The sequence below is a fragment of the Suricata suricatta genome, chromosome 10, assembly GCF_006229205.1.
Source record: "Suricata suricatta isolate VVHF042 chromosome 10, meerkat_22Aug2017_6uvM2_HiC, whole genome shotgun sequence".
NCBI classification, from domain to species: domain Eukaryota; kingdom Metazoa; phylum Chordata; class Mammalia; order Carnivora; family Herpestidae; genus Suricata; species Suricata suricatta.
In genome coordinates, this window is record NC_043709.1 from 85,431,676 (window position 1) to 85,450,248 (window position 18,573).

Here is an 18,573-nt window from a genome sequence, read left to right on the forward strand (position 1 = left end):
TATATATATATATATATATATGTATACCACATTTTCTTTTTCCATTGATCTATCCGTGGAGATTTGGGTTGTTTCCATATCCAGGCTATTGTAAGTAATGCTGCAGTAAACTTGGGGGCACATATATCTTTTCAAATAAATGTAACTAAAAATATTTTGCACAAAAAAGGGAATCATCAATGAAACAAAAATGCAACCTCCTGAATGGAAGAAGATATTTGCAAATGATATACCCAATAAGGAGTTAATACCCAAAATACATTAGAACTTAAACAAATCAACACCAAAAATACAAATAATCCAATTAAAAAATGGGCAGGGCTCCAAATAGACATTTTTTCAAAAGAAGACATATAGGTGGCCAACAAACTTATGAAAAGAAACTTAGCATCACCAATCATCAGGAACATACAAATGAAAACTACAATCAGATAATCACATACCACTTTATACCTGTCAGGATGCTTAAAATAAAAAAGACAAGAAAAACAAGTGTTATTGAGTATGTGGAGAAAAAGGAACCCTCATGCACTGTTGGTGGGGATGTCAGTTGGTGCAGCCACTATGGGAAACAATATGGTGGTTCCTTAAAATATTTAAAAATGAGCTACTATATGACCCAGTAATTATGCTACTGGATATTTTCTTAAGTAATCTTTACAGGCAACATGGGGTTCCAACTCTTCACCCTGACATCAAGAATCACATGCTCTATCAACTGAGCCAGCCAGGTGATGCCCCCCGCCCCCATAGTCAATACCCAAAGAAAAGGAAAATGCCTTCTCAAGTTCCTTTTAATAATAATTTTCTAAAGCCAGTAAGCAGCTATACACACAATTGAAAAGTAGACAGGTTAAAAAAAAAGAAAGAACAAAGATACATTCTTCACTCCATCATAAATACAGAGCTCTCTTAGTATTTCCCCCACCAACATACCATAGAGCCCTAGCTTTCCATGTGCTAAGAGTACTCTGCAGTATTGTGCAGGAGACCAGACCTCATTCAGGTGTGGTGATGTCAAAACAAATCTGTACTAGCACTGCTGAGTTCTACATCTCTACTTTTGGCCTTTAAATGAGATTAAGAAACCAGGCTGTGCTGGATCCCATAGAATATGTAGACAGCAAACCCAATTAGCATCCAGACACCAAATCGGGCCCAGGTGCCAGCTGTCATCTGCATCATAAGGCAAACATTCACAAAGATGCTCAGGAGTGGGAGGAGAGGCAGAACAGGGACCTTAAAGGGAAAGGGACTAGAGCTCTGTGGTTGTCTCCAAATGACCCCAGTGATCCCAGTGATGAGCACCAGGAGTAGCACAACCATTGAAATCCACACTGGATCTCCAGAAGACAGAATTGGCGACTGGGCCAGCACCAGGCAAAGAAGAATGATCAGCAGAACAAGCAGTGAGGAGCAAACATAGACAACCCGGCCAGAGAGTGGAGTGGGGGTGGGGCTGCCTGGAACAAACAGTCTCTGTAGAGTCAGCATCTCTGCTGCAGGTCTATTCTCCTCCTGCACCTCTGCTTCATCTTCATTCCTTCTGTCAGGCTGATACCTGACGATGAGAACACAAAAAGCTACCAGGGAATAAGATATCAGGGTTGCAATTGAACTGAGGTCCATAAGATCAGTGATTCTAAAGAAAAACACCATAATTGCTTCAATAGCACCAAAGATCACAGTGGCCACGACAGAGGTGTATGTGCCAGTATATATCTTGGCAAGGACAGGGAACAGGAGGCCATCTTGTGTCATCCTGTATATTATCAGACGTATGGGGAATATAAAGCCCCAGAAGATGCCAGAAAAACTACAGAGAAATCCAAAAACTACAACATGGTAGGCAGGGGTCCACCCAATATGAAGAAATACCTCAGGCAAGGTGCTCCCAGGTTGAAGCTTGTAGTAAGGCACCATAAGTGTAAGTGCCGCAGAGACACCAAAATACACCAAAAAGCAGAGAAACAAAGAAATCACAATGCCCATTGGGATGGAATGTTGGGGATTCTGGGTTTCTTTGATTCTTGTAACAATAATGGTGAAACCTATAAAAGCATAGAAACAGGTAGCTGATCCATGGAGAATCCCCTGGAAGCCGAAAGGCACAAATCCTCCAGAGCCCAGAGGGCCCAAGCTAGAGGTGTCATTGAGTCCAGTCATCATGTAGTCCTCTTCTGTGAGTGTCCAGTTGTGCAGGTCCCCTTTAATGAAGCCAGAGATGATGACAAAACTGAGAAGCGAAAGTTTCACCAGTGTCATCACTTTGGCAACCATGAAGTACCCACGATTACTCAGCAGTTGAATTTCTATGTTAAACAACAGAAGGACCACAGAAAAGTAGCCTAGCTTGTCTCCAAGGATTCGGGAAACATTCTGTGAGACACTCTCATGCAGGGTCTGAGAGATCTCGTTTCCAATTAGTTTGTCAAAAGCTAAGGCCCAGACCTGGAGCAGAATGACTACATTAACAACACAGGAGAGGATGAGATTCCAGCCAGGGATGAAAGCCCAGAGTTCACCTATAGTGACAAAGGTATAGAGATATGCAGATCCAGAATGGGGAATTCGGGCACCAAACTCTGCATAGCACAGCCCAGCCAACACAGAAGATAGTCCAGCCACCAAGAAGCAGATCATGATGGATGGTCCTGCTTGATTGCTGGCTACCTCACCAGCCAGAACATACATACCTGCACCCACTGTGCTGCCCACACTCAGGGCCACTAAATCCAGAGTGTTCAGGCTTCTGACAAATTCAAAATCAGGCACTTCTTTTTCCAGTGTACGTCTGCGTACCAGCTTTTCACCAAATCTGCGAAGTACCTGATACAACATTCTAGCTGGGATTGAAGAAATTCTAGAATCAAAGAGCTGTAGCAAGGAAGGATAGGGTTTCAGACTGGGTTCTTTGAGGCTGGGTTAAGGTGAGTTGGGTTGGGGCTGCCGAGTTCCTTTGCCAAGTCTTCAAATCTGCTGTTTCATATTTCATCTGGTACATGCTATCCTTCCATAATGCCTAAACAAACAATAAATATGTACTAAACAGTTGTGTTCCACCAACCAACCAAAGCTCAAATGTCTCATGTTACTTGCTGCAGCATAAATATTAAGGGAACTAATACCAAAAGACATTAAAGAAAAATCAACCCTGCTTTCCCCCCAGAAAAGGAGACAAATACTTCCCAACACACTCCTGTTTACACACTACATGTGTATAATCCCACTGGGTTCAGCTAACTGATATAGCTTCATGTACTAATTAAGCTGTAAGACAAAACAGGGCATGAATTTATTGTGCAATAATTTACCTGTGGTACGTGTGTGCAGTGTTAGAGCATGAGCTGTGACACATTAATTCATGAACCAGAGGGCTTCATTGAAATAACAGAACCATTTTTTAAATAGCATCTGAATTTAAAATACAAATATTGGTCCCCCTTTTTAAAATTCTTAGCCCTTGGCTCAGTTGGTTAGGCACTAGACTTTTGATATCAGCTCAGTTCATGATCTTGTGGTTGTGAGATCAAGCCTCAAGTAGGACTCTTTGCTGACACCATTGAGCCTGCTTGAGATTCTCTCTCCTTCTGCCCCTTCTCTTTTCTCTTTTCTCTTTTCTCTCTCTCTCTCTCTCTCTCTCTCTCTCTCTCTCTCTCTCTCTCTCTCTCTCTCCCCCCTCCCTCCTCTTCCCCTCCCTCCCTCTCTCTCTCTCTCACACACAAAATAAATATATAAATAAATATTTTTTAAAATAAAGAAAAACCTATAGCCCCCAAATAAGCTAGCCAAGGTCAGATTAAGATTTGGCCCCTTATCTCCTCATTCTGCATCATCCATTTAGCTTACACTGATGGCAAGAAATGCACAGTTCAATCCTTAACTTTAGCTACCTAGGCTCAGAGGGGTTGCAGTGAAAAGTGAGGAAGAGGGAGAAGGGGGAAGAGTCTTCATAACTACCTGCAAGAAGAAGAGGAACAGTCTTCTTGGTGAAGAAACACTGGAGAAATGGGTGGAGCAGCCAACCAAGGGTCCATTACTAAGAAGTTAAAAGATCCAGAGAGATTGTTTTGTGAATTCTGATATTCAATAAACTTCACTCAAAGCAAGCAGACAAAAATTCACTACAATTCAATGTCCACAGTTATGAAAGTGAGGTGGGTAGGGAGGAAGACAGTAATTATCATTTACCAACAAACATGCGATAAATTAGGGGGTTCAATTCTTTTTCTGTAAACTAATGTTTACTTGTTTTTGACGGGGGGTGGGGATGGAGGGAGAGAGATTGAGCAGGGGAGGGGCAGAGAGAGGGAAAGACACAGATTCCAAAGCAGGCTGCAGGATCCAAGCTGTCAGTACAAGGCCCAACATGGGGTTCAAACCTAAGAACCATGAGATCATGACCTGAGCTGGAGTCTGATGCTTAACAAACTGAGCCACCCAGGTATTCGGGGGGGGGGGTCAATTATTAAGTCATGGAATCTCTCTCCACTATGAATATGATTAGGTGTTACACCTCCAGCCCCAGGGTTCAACCCTTTCAGTGGTTCCTACTGCCTTTCCTTCCTAGTCCTTCCTTCCTTCATAATCTGGAAGCATATATGTGCTTGTTCCTCCAGCCTCATCCCCTGCCCTGTTTCTGCTCCAGCTGTACAATTCTATACTCACCCTGTTTCCTTATCTATAATGCCTTCTCGTCCGTTTACTTAGCTAACCCCCACTTCTCTTTCACTTCCCAGCTCAGATGTTGCTTCCCCAGGAAGCCTCCCCAGACTCTTATGCTGCCCTTCCTATGTGCTGTCATAGCACCTGGGTTTACTGTATGTGCCATTTATCCTAATGTATCAAAATTCTAGGTCATCTGCCTGTCTCCTCCATCAGACTGTGAATTAGGAACTCAATAAGTATTTGTTGAACAAATGTACAAACCTAGAATAGAAACCTGAAAGAGCACATAATCCATAATTCCTATCTACTTGACTTTGAGATACATATTTTTTAGCCAAGAAACCTTTACAAACCTGGTTGAGGTCGAGATGGTATTACCTTCCATGCAGAAAGCAAGCAAAATAAAAAGTGTGAAAGGAAAACCACCTGGTGAAACCTTGACCACATATCATTCATGGCAAGTATAAGCCACACAGGGTGATAAAGAATTTGCTTGCCTTTAAGGACACTTGTTTTAAAACTATCAGGCTGTCTTGGGTTATAGAAAACAAACTGCCCACACCATCAGTTAGAGAGTTTCTACTTAATTGAAAGCACTGTTTTGCTCCTGGCTGTATTCCCCCCACCTACAACTGTTCCTTAAACAGTTGATATTGTGTATTTGTTGAATGCATGAATGCATCTAAATACACATAAAGACCATGGATTGGAAGTGCATTTGTTAAATATATGAAAGCAAGTGCCTCTACTGAGAAGGGGAAATAAGAATAGAGAGAAGGATTAGAGGAGAAAATAAAGTACATTGATATGGACCTGACATGGTGCTACCAGTCCATGACTGAGGGAGAGTTCACTCCACTCTGTGCACGTCAGGTTCAACAAAGAAATTTCATGAGATGATGTTGAAAGAATACTTGATTCAGAACTAAATGGCATATACTCAATAGATTTAAATTGAAGAAGAACAAGAATCCGGTACTTGTCAGGACTTGGAGAATACAGAGAAAGAGTACCTGCTAGAGGGTGGAGAACAAGGGAAGATGGGACACCCCTCCTCTTACCAGTTCTGTCTGAACCCATTTCCACTTTCCCAGTAACCTTTTCTCCTTTAGCCCATTCAACTGCTTCTGGAGGATCCTTACTGGGCACTAATGATGCTTGTCCATGTTTCTCTCTCTGAGGAATGGTCCCCAGCCACCTGTGTCTCAACAAGTACACAACAGTGGTTCCTCACATTTGTTGAATCACAGAGCCCTCTTGGGGTTGGTCACCTCAAAAAAAATGTCCTACACTCTTCTGAAGTCCATCCATGGAGCCAGAGCAGGAGTCCCAGAGGAGGACGTTCTGAATGGCATGAGGGGAGAGGAATAATGGTTTTGATAATTTCTGTTTTCCTCAACTGTGTTGTGCAGGGTGGTCCTTGTGCTCTTCCCACTTTTACTAGAGATAAAAGAAAATGAGCTACAGACAAAGTATGAAGATACCAAAGAAGCAACTCAAACACGAAACATCTGGCAATTAAATACTCATGTTTTATGACTCCAACAGAAGCAGAGAGAACAAACGAATGAACAAGCAAACTTATAGAAGAGAAAGGCAAACCCATGATTGAGAATCCTGAGACAATTTACCACAAATCCAGTTTATAACAACACAGAGAAACATTGTCCTCAAGCATCAGTTCAGAAATGTCATTTCTCCCTGCAATAATCTGTGATTATTCCAATCATGTATATTCACTCCAGACTCTCTGACTCAGTTGTTGGAGGCCCATCCTAATTCTCCCCTTACATTCAGACCATTATATCCTTACATACTGACTTAGCCTTCCTGGGATGAGCCTCTGGCCTGGGTAAGTTACCTGCCTGCTGAGGATCCCTTACTCACTTCTTACAGTCTTGACCCTCTAGCTCTTCTCAATCCTATTCTACAATCTTCCCCCATGTCTAAGCCTTTTAAAAGCCATCATGACTGATCCCCATCTCCAACCTTCCTTTTTCCTCCAGCACTTACAGCCTGTCTGGATGTTCAGCTGAAACTAATTTTCCCTTTCTGTCTGCTGGTGTAAATTCGTTTACAGCCTAAAAGATTCCAGAGGTCAGAGCCAAGATCCATATACCTCCAACTTCTGATTCCACACTCCCACCCCTAACCCTCACCACCCAGGAAAAACACTGCTCATAATTGTACCAAGCAACTTTAAGAGGTATTTAGGACAGAGAAAAAAAAAGAATGTATAGATGTATTAAAGACTACCACATCTTCACATTCCTCTATGTAGGTTTTTTTTTTTTTTAAAGATAAAGGGCCAGTACCATACTGTCTTGATGATGACAGCTTTGTAGTAGAGGCTAAAGTCTGGAATTGTGATGTCCCCCGTTTTGGTTTTCTTCTTCAATATTACTTTGGCTATTGGGGGTTTCCATACGAATTTTAAGATAGTTTGTTCTAGCTTTGAGAAGAATTCTGGTGCAACTTTGATGGGGATTGCATTGAATGTGTGGGGCCAATGGCCAATTAATCTTTGACAAAGCAGGAAAGAGTATCCAATGGAAAAAAGACAGCCTCTTCAACAGGTGGGGTTGGGAGAGCTGGACAGAAACATATAGAAAAATGAAATTAGACCACTTTCTTACACCATTCACAAAAATAAACTCAAAATGGATAAAGGATCTGAATGTGAGACAGGAAACCATAAAAACCCTAGAGGAGAAAGCAGGAAATAGCCTCCTAGACCTCAATCGCAGAAATTTCCTCCTCGACACATCCCCAGAGGCAAGGGAATCAAGAACAAAAATGAACTACTGGGACCTCATCAAAATAAAAAGCTTCTGCAAGGCAAAGGAAACAATAAAAAAAAAAACAACAACTAACAGGCAACCGACAGAATGGGAAAAGATAGTGGCAAAAGGCATATCAGATAAAGGGCTACTATCCAAAATATATAAGGAGCTCACTAAACTCCATACTGGAAAAATGAATAATCCAGTGAAGAAATGGGCAGAAGACCTGAACAGACACTTCTCCAAAGAGGACATTCAGATGGCCTACAGGCACATGAAACAATGCTCTGCATCACTCATCATAAGGGAAACACAAATCAAAACCACACTGAGATGCCACCTCATGCCATAAGAGTGGCTAAAATTAACAAATCAAAAGACTATAGATGCTGGTGAGGATGTGAAGAAACGGGCACCCTATTAAACTGTTGGTGGGAATGTAAACTGGTGCAACTGCTCTGGGAAACAGTGTGAAGGCTCCTCAAAAAACTATCCATAGAACTCCCTTATGACCCAGCAATAGCACTGCTAGGGATATACCCAAAGGATACAGAAGTGCTGATGCATAGGAGCACATGTACCCCAATGTTCATAGCAGCACTGTCAACAATAGCCAAATCATGGAAAGAGCCTAAATGTCCATAACCTGATGAATGGATCAAGAAGATGTGGCATATATATACAATGGAGTACCACATGGCAATGAGGAAGAATGAAATATAGCAATTTGTAGGAAAGTGGATGGACCTCGAGGGTGTCATGCTAAGCGAAGTAAGTCAGGCAGAGAAGGACAGATACCATATGTTTGCACTCATGGGTCTAACAGGACAAACCTAACAGAGGACCATAGAGAGGGGAAGGGGGAAAGAGAGCTGGGGAGAGTGAGGGACACAAATCTTGAGAGACTATTGAATAATGAAAATGAACCGTGGACTGAAGGGGGAGGGGGAGGTAGGGATGGGGTGATGGTCACAGTGGGGTGCACTTGTGGGGAGAAGCACTGGGCGTTATATGGAAACCAATTTGACAATAAACTATTATTAAAAAAAATAAAGTCAAGCAAATCTTGGGAAAAAATCAATCAGCTCTACAACTCTGGTAGGAGGAGACCAGATTTCAAGAGGAAAGGCTTTGAGCTCAGGGTTAGAGATTTAAATAATACACTTTCATAGAGGAAACAGTTCAGAATGCATATGAACAGATAAACTTAACAAAAGCACCATGAACACAGGCCTAAAGCGGGAAGCCAGATCCTTCATGTAGGGTCTGAGAGTCACTGTGAGAACTTCACTGTTCCTCTGGGTGTGATGGAAGCCCTAGAATAATGGGAAGTTTCCCATGCCGCTATTTAGATACTTAGCACCTTTTCCACACATCTACTTTCTATCTACTAGGATGCTACAATTTGCAAATACTGCATACCCAGAGCCAGATTCCTGCCACACTCCTTGGTCTACCCTCCTGGCACATAAAATTGGTAACATTAAACAATAAGATTTTCTGAGCTCTCAAATTCACCCAATAGCTATAAGGGAATCCTGCAATTAAAGGAGTATAAACCCCTAAATCACATTTTCCCTGAATGATACATTGTTGCAGATAAGTGGGAGTGCTCTCTACCTTCCTTCTGGAAAATGATACTTTCTTCAAGTCTTAAAAAGACTCCTGCACATGTGTGCATGTGTGCACGGACACCACACACACACACACACACACACACACACACACACACACAGAGACCTGCAGTTTTTTGTTCTCTGTTAAGTCCAAACTTCTTGTTTTTTTTTTATTTATTTTTGAGAGAGAGAGACAGAGACAGAAAAAGTGCCATAGGGAGAAGCAGAGAGAGGGACAAAGAATCTGAAGGAGGCTCTGTGCTATGGGTGCAAAGTTTGACACAAGGCTTAAACCCAGGAACCATGAGATCATGACCTGAGCTGAAGTTTTGGATGCTCAACGAACCGAGTCACTCAGGTGCCCCTTAATTCCAAAGTTCTAAGATTGTATTTACAAGTGTCCCCCCCCATCCTATTTTATTTTTATTTTTTAAGTTTATTTATTTATTTTGAGAGAGAGACAGAGAGAGCAAGTGGGGAAAGGGCAGAGACAGAGGGAGAGAAAGAATCCCAACCAGGCTCCTCACTGTAAGCATGAAGCGTGTTGTGAGACTTGAACACATAAACCATGAGATTCTGACTTGAGCCGAAACCAAGAGTTGGGTGCTTAACTGATTGAGCCACCCAGGTGCCTCACTTACTCCTACTTTTAACCTTTTTTTGTGGTTCCTGCTTCAGCAGGGCAAATCTTTCCCCAAACGTTCAAATGTTACTGGCATTAACATCAGCCCTCACACAGACTGTGCTTCTCTGCTTACAACACCCTCTTTCCAAACCCTGTTCAACACGACCCTCCTCCAAGGAGCTTCTCTGGGCAAACCTACAGATAGATATATAATCTCTCCAGTGTGCTCTCCTTGTCCTCAGCTCTCCCCTCGTTAATGTCCAGTGGCATAACTCACAGGCTAGAACATTGCACAAGGAGAACACCCCATTAAGAGGGCAAGAGTAGTAGGTGGTGAGGTGTTGCTGAGGCATAGCTTCTGCCTGACGACACTTTCTGCTTGTTTTTCCTTCACCAGCTGTAGCCTAAGGTAAAAAGAGTTAACTGGCCACAGCTGTATAAGTTCCTCAGAATTTACAGCTCAGTTTGGCCATATCAGAGATGTGACGCAAGAACTGAGGTCGAAGTCTCTTCCATCACAACAAAGTGAAAGTACAAAGGAAGTAACCTAAGTCAGTTGAGGCAAATTACAATATATTTGACACTTACGATTTTCTCCAGTCTTATTTCCTTGGTGTGTCACGACTGAACAGACAACACAGAGCTTTATTACCTTCACTGCTTTACTTTATTTAGAAAACAAGTCATCTAATGCTTTAACATTAAGCAATGTGACACGATACTCAAACTTCAATAACAAATTTAAGGCTAGCCTACAGAGTGGAGGGGTGAGACAATAGTCAATTGACTAAATGGTGTGTAGAACAGAATTTCACTTGTTTCAGAAGGATAGGGAAGTATCCATGAAATGCCCTTACATTGTAAGCTCCCAGAGAAAAGAATTTTCTGGATTTCTTTTTCCTATACTGTCTGTAAACAAATAGCACAGATGGGTTCAGTGTACTTTGGATTGGGTCTAAAGCGAGAAATTGGATGGTCCCTCAAGTAGAAACTACAAAAAGCTAATAGGAGACAAAGACTAGATTCAGTCTATGAAAGATCAGATTTTAACTTAGTATAAATGAATACAAAGGCAAATTACAAATTAAAAAATTCAGGTACTGCAGTGATTCTTTCTACAAAAGAACTCAAGCAAAAGCAACGTTTTTTTTCTCCTTAAATTATCAACAACACCATCATTAACCACCAAAACATCACATATTCAGTTACAGTCAGTACAAGACAATGGTGGCATATTCAGATCTCCCCTCTCTGGTAACTTACAATTAAGGGAATTTCATGAACACCTCCCCACCTCCTCCAAAGAAATGAAAGATACATAAACTATGAACCAGGAAGAGTACTTCTTAATTGGAAATGAACAGTCAAGGCAAGGGCATGTGAAGATTCCAGATAGCTTCCTAGTTGATAGAAGGTAAGAGTAGTAAAGGACCTCATTTTCCATTGTTGGCAAGTTCAGTGAGTATCTTGTACACATGGAAAAGGGAGAAATTTCCTCATCTTTGCAGTGTGCCTATTTCTCAGGAAATCACTGGTTCAAGCTATATCTTCAGCTTGGGCCATGGTCCATAATATAGAGCCTCTTTTAGGCCTTTGTCCCACCAAATATACCAAACAAATTCCACCACACCTAAACAAATAAATCCAGTTTGCCTAACTAGACAGATCCTGTTAAATATTTGCTACAGATAGAGATACTAAGATATATTATTAATAATAACTAGTAAAAATAATTCTCAGTCTTAGTCTGTGCAGAAAGAAAAAAGAGAGACAAACACCTGCAGTGGTAAGAAATGTGTACCTACTTCCCTAGGGAAAGAGAAATACAGGTCAGATAACTTCCCCAAAAGATTGGAAAGAAAGCTGAAGCAACCAAATTCATCTCATACTAAGTAAACTAAATATCCAAACTTATCTCCCGAGTCATCTGAGAACAACCTCAATAAACTGATCAATTAGAAGGCATTCTCCTAACCATGTTCTTACTGTATTGTATTCTGCTTGAATGTTACTTAGAAGGCTTTCTCTCCCTTTTTTTTTTTTAAATAAAAACACTTTATGGTAGAATCTGCTTCATGTTCTCTCAATGAGGCTAGAAACCATAATTCTGCAACTGAATATTACTAGATGCAACCAAGACTTGAACTTAAAGGCATGGAAGCCCCCAAACTGTCTGCTCATTAGACTAAGAGGAAACATAGCCACCTCTGCCAATTCATCTACATACTTCCTTTTCATTTTTTAATCTGTTTTTAAAATATTAGTTTATTGTCAAATTGGTTTGCATATAACACCCAGTGCTTCTCCCCACAAGTGCCCCCCACCATGACCATCACACCACTTCCCCCCTCTCCCTTCAGCCCTTGGTTCTTTCTCAGTATTCAATAGTCTCTCATGATTTATGTCCCTCTCTCTCTCCAACTCTCTTTCCCCCTTCCCCTCCCTATGGTCCTCTGTTAGGTTTCTCCTGTTAGGTCTACAAAAGATACCATATGTTTATATACTTCCTTTTCAGCACTGCACCTCTTATATCCCATCCTGGTCTGGAAGGTTGAATTCCAAGTTAGTAAAAACCCACCCTGATGCAAACTAACAAACCAGACCAACTGTATGGAGACCAAATGCATCCACACAAATGCATACCAAGATCTATGTAGATATAGACTGAAATACTTTCCCTTCCTTATCACAATATCTATGGAATCCCTACTACATGCACATACTAAACTAGTATCATTGCACCATTATTTGGGTAAACAAGCAGATAGCCAGAGCTTCACTAGTGGTTGTGTAGACTCCAAATTATCTAGCAAATTTCTGAGATGGTTGTGGCTTTTCATAGTCCCTGTTGGATAGCTACAGAGAAGACAGACTTATGTGCAACATTCCTCATTCACGATTTCACACATTTATAGCTTTAGTTTTATTAAGAATCAAATTTGAAATTCTTAACATTTCTGTGATACCAAAACAAGATGATCAACTTGACAAGTTAGAAAAGACTGAGCTTCTGCTTCTAGAGATTTTCAGAAACTAGGTGCACTACCAGGAAAATTCAGAATAGAATTTCCACAAGAATCAGAATAAGAGCTGGGGAAGGGTCCTGGAGCCCGCTTTGGATTCCATGTCTCCATGTCTGATCCTCCTCTGTTTGCAGTCTGTCTCTCTTTATCTCTGTCTCTGTCTCTCTCTCAAAAATAAAAAGTAAGTAAATAAATAGTTCTGGGGAATGCCAGTCTGCATGCACAACTAAAAAATTAGAAAATGATGTGATACATTGATGTCAACTGTGAAAATCAATTTCTTCTCTGCTTCCTCCTATGATTTTCTACTCCCTTTTCTCAACCCCAGATCCTGTCAAATTAGACCACCTAATAAAAGCCCTTTGGAGAAAGCATTAGAAGGAAACCAATCTGCCTGTCCACATTATTTTCCAAACTGTAACTGTAATGTAAGATGGACTGTGTCTACAATAAGCACTGATCTAAACTTGTTTTTTCCATTAAGCCTTGCTAAAGATTTTTTCCTCCTAATTCTTCCTTTCCTTGTAAGCACAGAATCTACATCCATCCAGTATTACCATCTATCACTATGTTTTGTTTCCACTTCTAGACCAGTATGTTTGAATGGTCAGAGCCCATTCCTCCTTCTTCTATGTACCTCCTCCGTATATATACCATCACTAATACACTGCGTGCAAGGTGGCTTAGGAAAGCCAACTATCTCTCTGATTATGTTCCCTCATATCTTTAAATGTATTCTTCTATCTCCCCATGTGAATACTCACCTGTCTTTTTCTTGCTGTCCCATCTCACCAGACTTTACTTGTTTCCTCTCATAGCCTGAGGGGGCTGCTCCATAGGCAACCATTTCCCTTGGAAAGTCAATTTGTTTTTTGTTTTGTTTTGTAGGAAAGGACACCAATCCTGAGTTCTTATTCAAATAGATCAACATGGGTGCAGGGCAAGATGGTGAAGAAGTAGGGAGCTCTGTAATTTTTGCCCGCCTGCATCTATCGAACTAAAAGGACTGAAGCCACAATACTCTGATCTGCAGGAGTGGGAGGAAAACACACAGAGTCCACAGAGAAGACAGCCTCATAGGTGCCTGAGTGAGTGCGAACTGAAGAAATAAAAACGGACCAGGGCCCAGAGGCTCAGAAGGGAGGGAGCCCCACACACCCAGCCCAGAGTCACGGAGACCAAGTAGAGCTGCAGAGAGATGAGGGGAAGATAAAGAGAGGCTGAAAACGCTCAGAGATATGTCTCTAGAGAAGAGAAAAACTTTGGCCTAGAACAGGAAGAGATCCCAGCATCCCATGTAGTGATTTTTTTTTAATTTCTTTTTGAGAGACAGAGAGAGACAGCACGAGCATGGGAGGGTCAGAGAGAGAGGGAGATACAGAATCTGAAGCAGGCTCCCTGTTCTGAGCTAGCTGTCAGCACAGAACCTGATGTGGGTCTTGAACCCACACACCATGAGATCATGACCTGAGCCAAAGCTGGGCACTTAACTGACTGAGCCACCCAGGTGCCCCCTTAGCATCCCATCTATAACTGCTGGGCGCAGGGAGAGAAATCCGTCCCCTTTAGCTAACATGTTTTCCTTTGGCTCAGCGCCCTGATACCAGGGGGAGCCAGGAGAAAACTGCTCCCACACTCCCCCTACTCAATCCTGGCTAGGAAGCTGCCCACCTGCAGGAGTACATCTCATCTCTGGCGGTAGCATTAAAGTGCATGGACTAGGATTTGGAAATGAGGCAGGGCTCAAAAAATACAACTTGCCCGCCCCCCCCCCCCCATGGCATAGGATGACTGGACTCAAAAGAATGGTTCGCAATGCTTGGTTCAAGAAGAGATTGGGTCACTGCCATTCTCCCCACAACCATCAAGGCGGGGCCTTAGAGAGCAGCCAGTGGGACCTGCAGTGGTGGCAAGACAGACCTACACCAAACAACACTCTTCTGCACAGGAGAACTGCCTTTTTTTCTTTTTCTTTTTTCTTTTCCATTTTCTCCTCCCCTCCATCCCCACAGCCTTGGAAAGACCAACATTGATGCACTGCTGATTAGATCAATTCTTGCTAATCAGATATATTTTCCCTTATCTCATTATTATCTCTCCCTTCCTCTGGGTTTACACTCTTAGATATTCCTTTGCCTTTTGTTGTTTTTGTACCCCCTCTTTTTTTCTTTTCTTTCCTTATCATTTCTTTTTTTTTTTATTTCCTCTTTTGGTTTACTTGTTTGTTTGATTTGTCTGTGCCTTTGTGTGCTTTTGTTCCCAGTGTGTTTGTCTGTCTGTTTCCCTTTTCAGGGCGACCTTAAGAAACAAGCCAAATACATATGGTGGAGATTCCCAAATATCACTGAGTAGGGAAATAAAATAACCAAAGACATGACAAGAGAAATTGAGAGAAACCGTTAAAAGAAAACTTCCTGAATGGACAAGCCCTGGACAGTCAATGAGCCTCCTTTAATAGAGAAATACTAACAGGCACAGAATGCATAACAAGCTTTTAAAACTGACAAGAGACAGAAAGCTAGCCAAAATGATGAAACAGAACTCTCCTCTAAAGAAATTCCAAGAAGAAGTCACAGCCACAGAACTGCTCAAAACAGATATAAGCAACATAACTGAGCAAGAATTTAGAATAATTGTAATAAAATTAATCACTGGGCTTGAAAAAAACATAGAAGTCATTAGAGAAGCTATTGATAAAAAGACTGGGGACCTTCAAAATAGCTGTGATGAGTTAAAAAATTCTATAAATGAGGTGCATAATAAAATAGAGGTGGCCACTGCACACATTGAAGAAGCAGAAAGGAGAATAGGTGAATTAGAAGACACATTTATAGAAGAAGAAGAAGAAGCCAAGAAAAAGAGAGAGACATTGATTAAAGAGCATGAAAGGAGAATTCGAGACCTGAGTGATATAATCAAATGGAACAATATCCATGTCATAGGAATTCCTGAAGAAGAAGAAAGAGAAAAAGGTCCTGAAGGGGTGGTGTATCAAATTATAGCTGAGAACTTCCCCAATCTGGGGAAGGAAACAGACATTGAAATCCAATACGCGCAGGGAACTTCCCTCAGAGGTAACTTGAATCGACCCTCGAAATGACATATCATAGTGAAACTCGCAAAATTTAATGATAAAGAGAGAATTCTGAAAGCAGATAGGAATAAAGGAGCCCTGACATACAAAGGGAAACCTATCAGAATGGTTACAGACCCATCTACTGAAACTTGGCAGGCCAGAAAGGAATGGCAGGAAACCTTCAATGTGATGAACAGAAAAATTATGCAGCCAAGAATCCTTTATCCAGCGAGCCTGTCATTCAAAATAGAAGGAGAAATAAAGGTTTTCCCAAATAAACAAAAATTTAGAGAATTCATCACCATCAAACCAGCTCAAGAAATCCTAAGAGGGACTCTATGAGGGAAATGTTGCAAGGAATACAAAATACCAGAGATACCACTACAAGCATGGACTCTACAGAGAACACAATGAATTTAAATCCATATTATTCAATAACACTGAACATATAGGGACTTCATGCTCCAGTCAAATGACACAGAGTAGCAGAATGGAAAAAAATAAACAAAATCCATCTATTTGTTGTCTACAAAAGACTCATTTTAGACCTGAAGGTACCTTCAGATTGAAAGTAAGGGGATGGAGAAATATCTATCATGCAACTGGAAGTCCAAAGACAGCCAGAGCAGCCATATTTATATTGGATAAACTGAACTTTAAAGTAAAGGCAGTAACAAAAAATGTAGAAGGACATTATATAATAATTACAGGGTCTCTCCATCAGGAAGAGCTAACAATTATAAACATCTACATGCCAAATTCCAGAGCACCCAAATATATAAAATAATTAATCACAAACAGAAACAATCTTATTGATAAGAATGGCTAATTGCAGGGAATTTTAATATTCCACTTACAGCAGTGGATAGATCAACTAGACAGAAAATCACTAAAGAAACAATGGAACTGAATGGCTCATTGGAACAGATGGAATTGAGAGAGATATTTAGAACTCTAGATCCTGCGATTGAGAATTCACTTTCTTATCGAATATGCATGGCACATTATCAAAGATAGATCACATACTGGGCCATAAAGTAGCCCTGCATAAATATAAATGAATTGAGATCATACCATGCACACTTTCATATCACAACGCTATGAAACTTGAAATCAATCCCAGGAAAAACTCTCAAAATTCTCAAAAAACATGAAAGTCAAAAACCACCCTACTAAAAAATGATTGGGCCAATCAGGCAATTAGAGAAGAAACTAAAAAAATATATAGAAACAAGTGAAAATGAAAATACAATTCTCTGGGATGCAGCAAAGGCAGTCCTAAGAGGAAAGTATATGACAATCCAAGCATATTTCAATAAACTAGAAAAACTAGAAAAAGCACAAATTCAAAATCTAACATAGCACCTAAAGGAACTAGAAGGGGAGCAGCAAGAGCACCCAAAACACAGCAGATAAAGAGAAATAATATAGATTAGGGCAGAAATAAACAATATAGAACCAAATTAAAAAAAAACCCAATTGAACAGATCAATGAAACCAAATTGAAGAAGACCCAAAGAAATGGAAAAACATTCCATGCTCATGGACTGGAAGAATAAACATTGTGAAAATGTCATTATTACCCAAAGCAATTTACACATTCAATGCAATCCCCATTAAAGTTGCACCAACATTCTTCTCAAAGCTAGAATAAACTATCTTAAAATTCATATGGAACCACAAAAGACCCCAAATAGCCAAAGTAATATTGAAGAAGAAAACCAAAACGGGAGGCATCACAATCCCAGACTTTAGCCTCTACTACAAAGCTGTCATCATCAAGTCAGTATGGTACTGGCACAAAAACAGACACGTGGACCAATGGAATAGAATAGAGAACCCAGAACTGGACCCACAAGTAGATGGCCAATTAATCTTTGACAAAGCAGCAAAGAGTGTCCAGTGGAAAAAAGATAGCCTCTTCAACAGGTGGTGTTGGGAGAGCTGGACAGAAACATGTAGAAAAATGAAATTAGACTACTTTCTGACATTACTCACAAAAATAAACTCAAAATGGTTAAAGGATCTGATGTGAGACAGGAAACCATCAAAACCCTTGACAAGAAAGCAGGAAATAGCCTCCTAGACCTGAATCGCAGAAAGTTCTTCCTCAACACATCCCCAGAGGCAAGGGAATCAAGAACAAAAATGAACTGCTGGGACCTCATCAAGATAAAAAGCTTCTGCAAGGCAAAGGAAACAATCAAGAAAACTAATAGGCAACTGAGGGAATGGGAAAAGACAGTTGCAAATGACATATCAGATAAAGGGCTAATATCCAAAATCTACAAGGAACTCAACAAACTCCACTCCCAGAAAACAAATAATCCAGTGAAGAAATGGGCAGAATACCTGAATAGACACTTCTCCAAAGAGGATATCCAGATGGCCAACAGGCACATGAAATGATGCTCAGCGTCACTAATCATCAGGGAAATTCAAATCAAAACCACACTGAGATGCCACCTCACACCAGTCAGAGTCGCTAAAATGAACAAATCAAAAGACTATAGATGCTGGTGAGGGTGTAGAGAGATGGGTACCCTCCTACTGTTGGTGGGAATGTAAACTGGTGCAGCCGTTCTGGAAAACAGTGTGGCGACTCCTCAAAAAACTATCGATAGAACTCCCCTATGGCCCAGCAATAGCACTGCTAGGGATTTACCCACAGGATACAGAAGCGCTGATGCATAGGAGCACATGTACCCCAATGTTCATAGCGGCACTTTCTACAATAGCCAAATCATGGAAAGAGCCTAAATGTCCATCAACTGATGAATGG

General features: G+C 41.0%; 1 pseudogene; it reads right to left on the reverse strand.

Moving 5' to 3' along the window:
* Positions 1–1,080: 1,080 nt before the first annotated feature.
* Positions 1,081–2,841, reverse strand: LOC115305282 (annotated as a pseudogene).
* Positions 2,842–18,573: the final 15,732 nt, after the last annotated feature.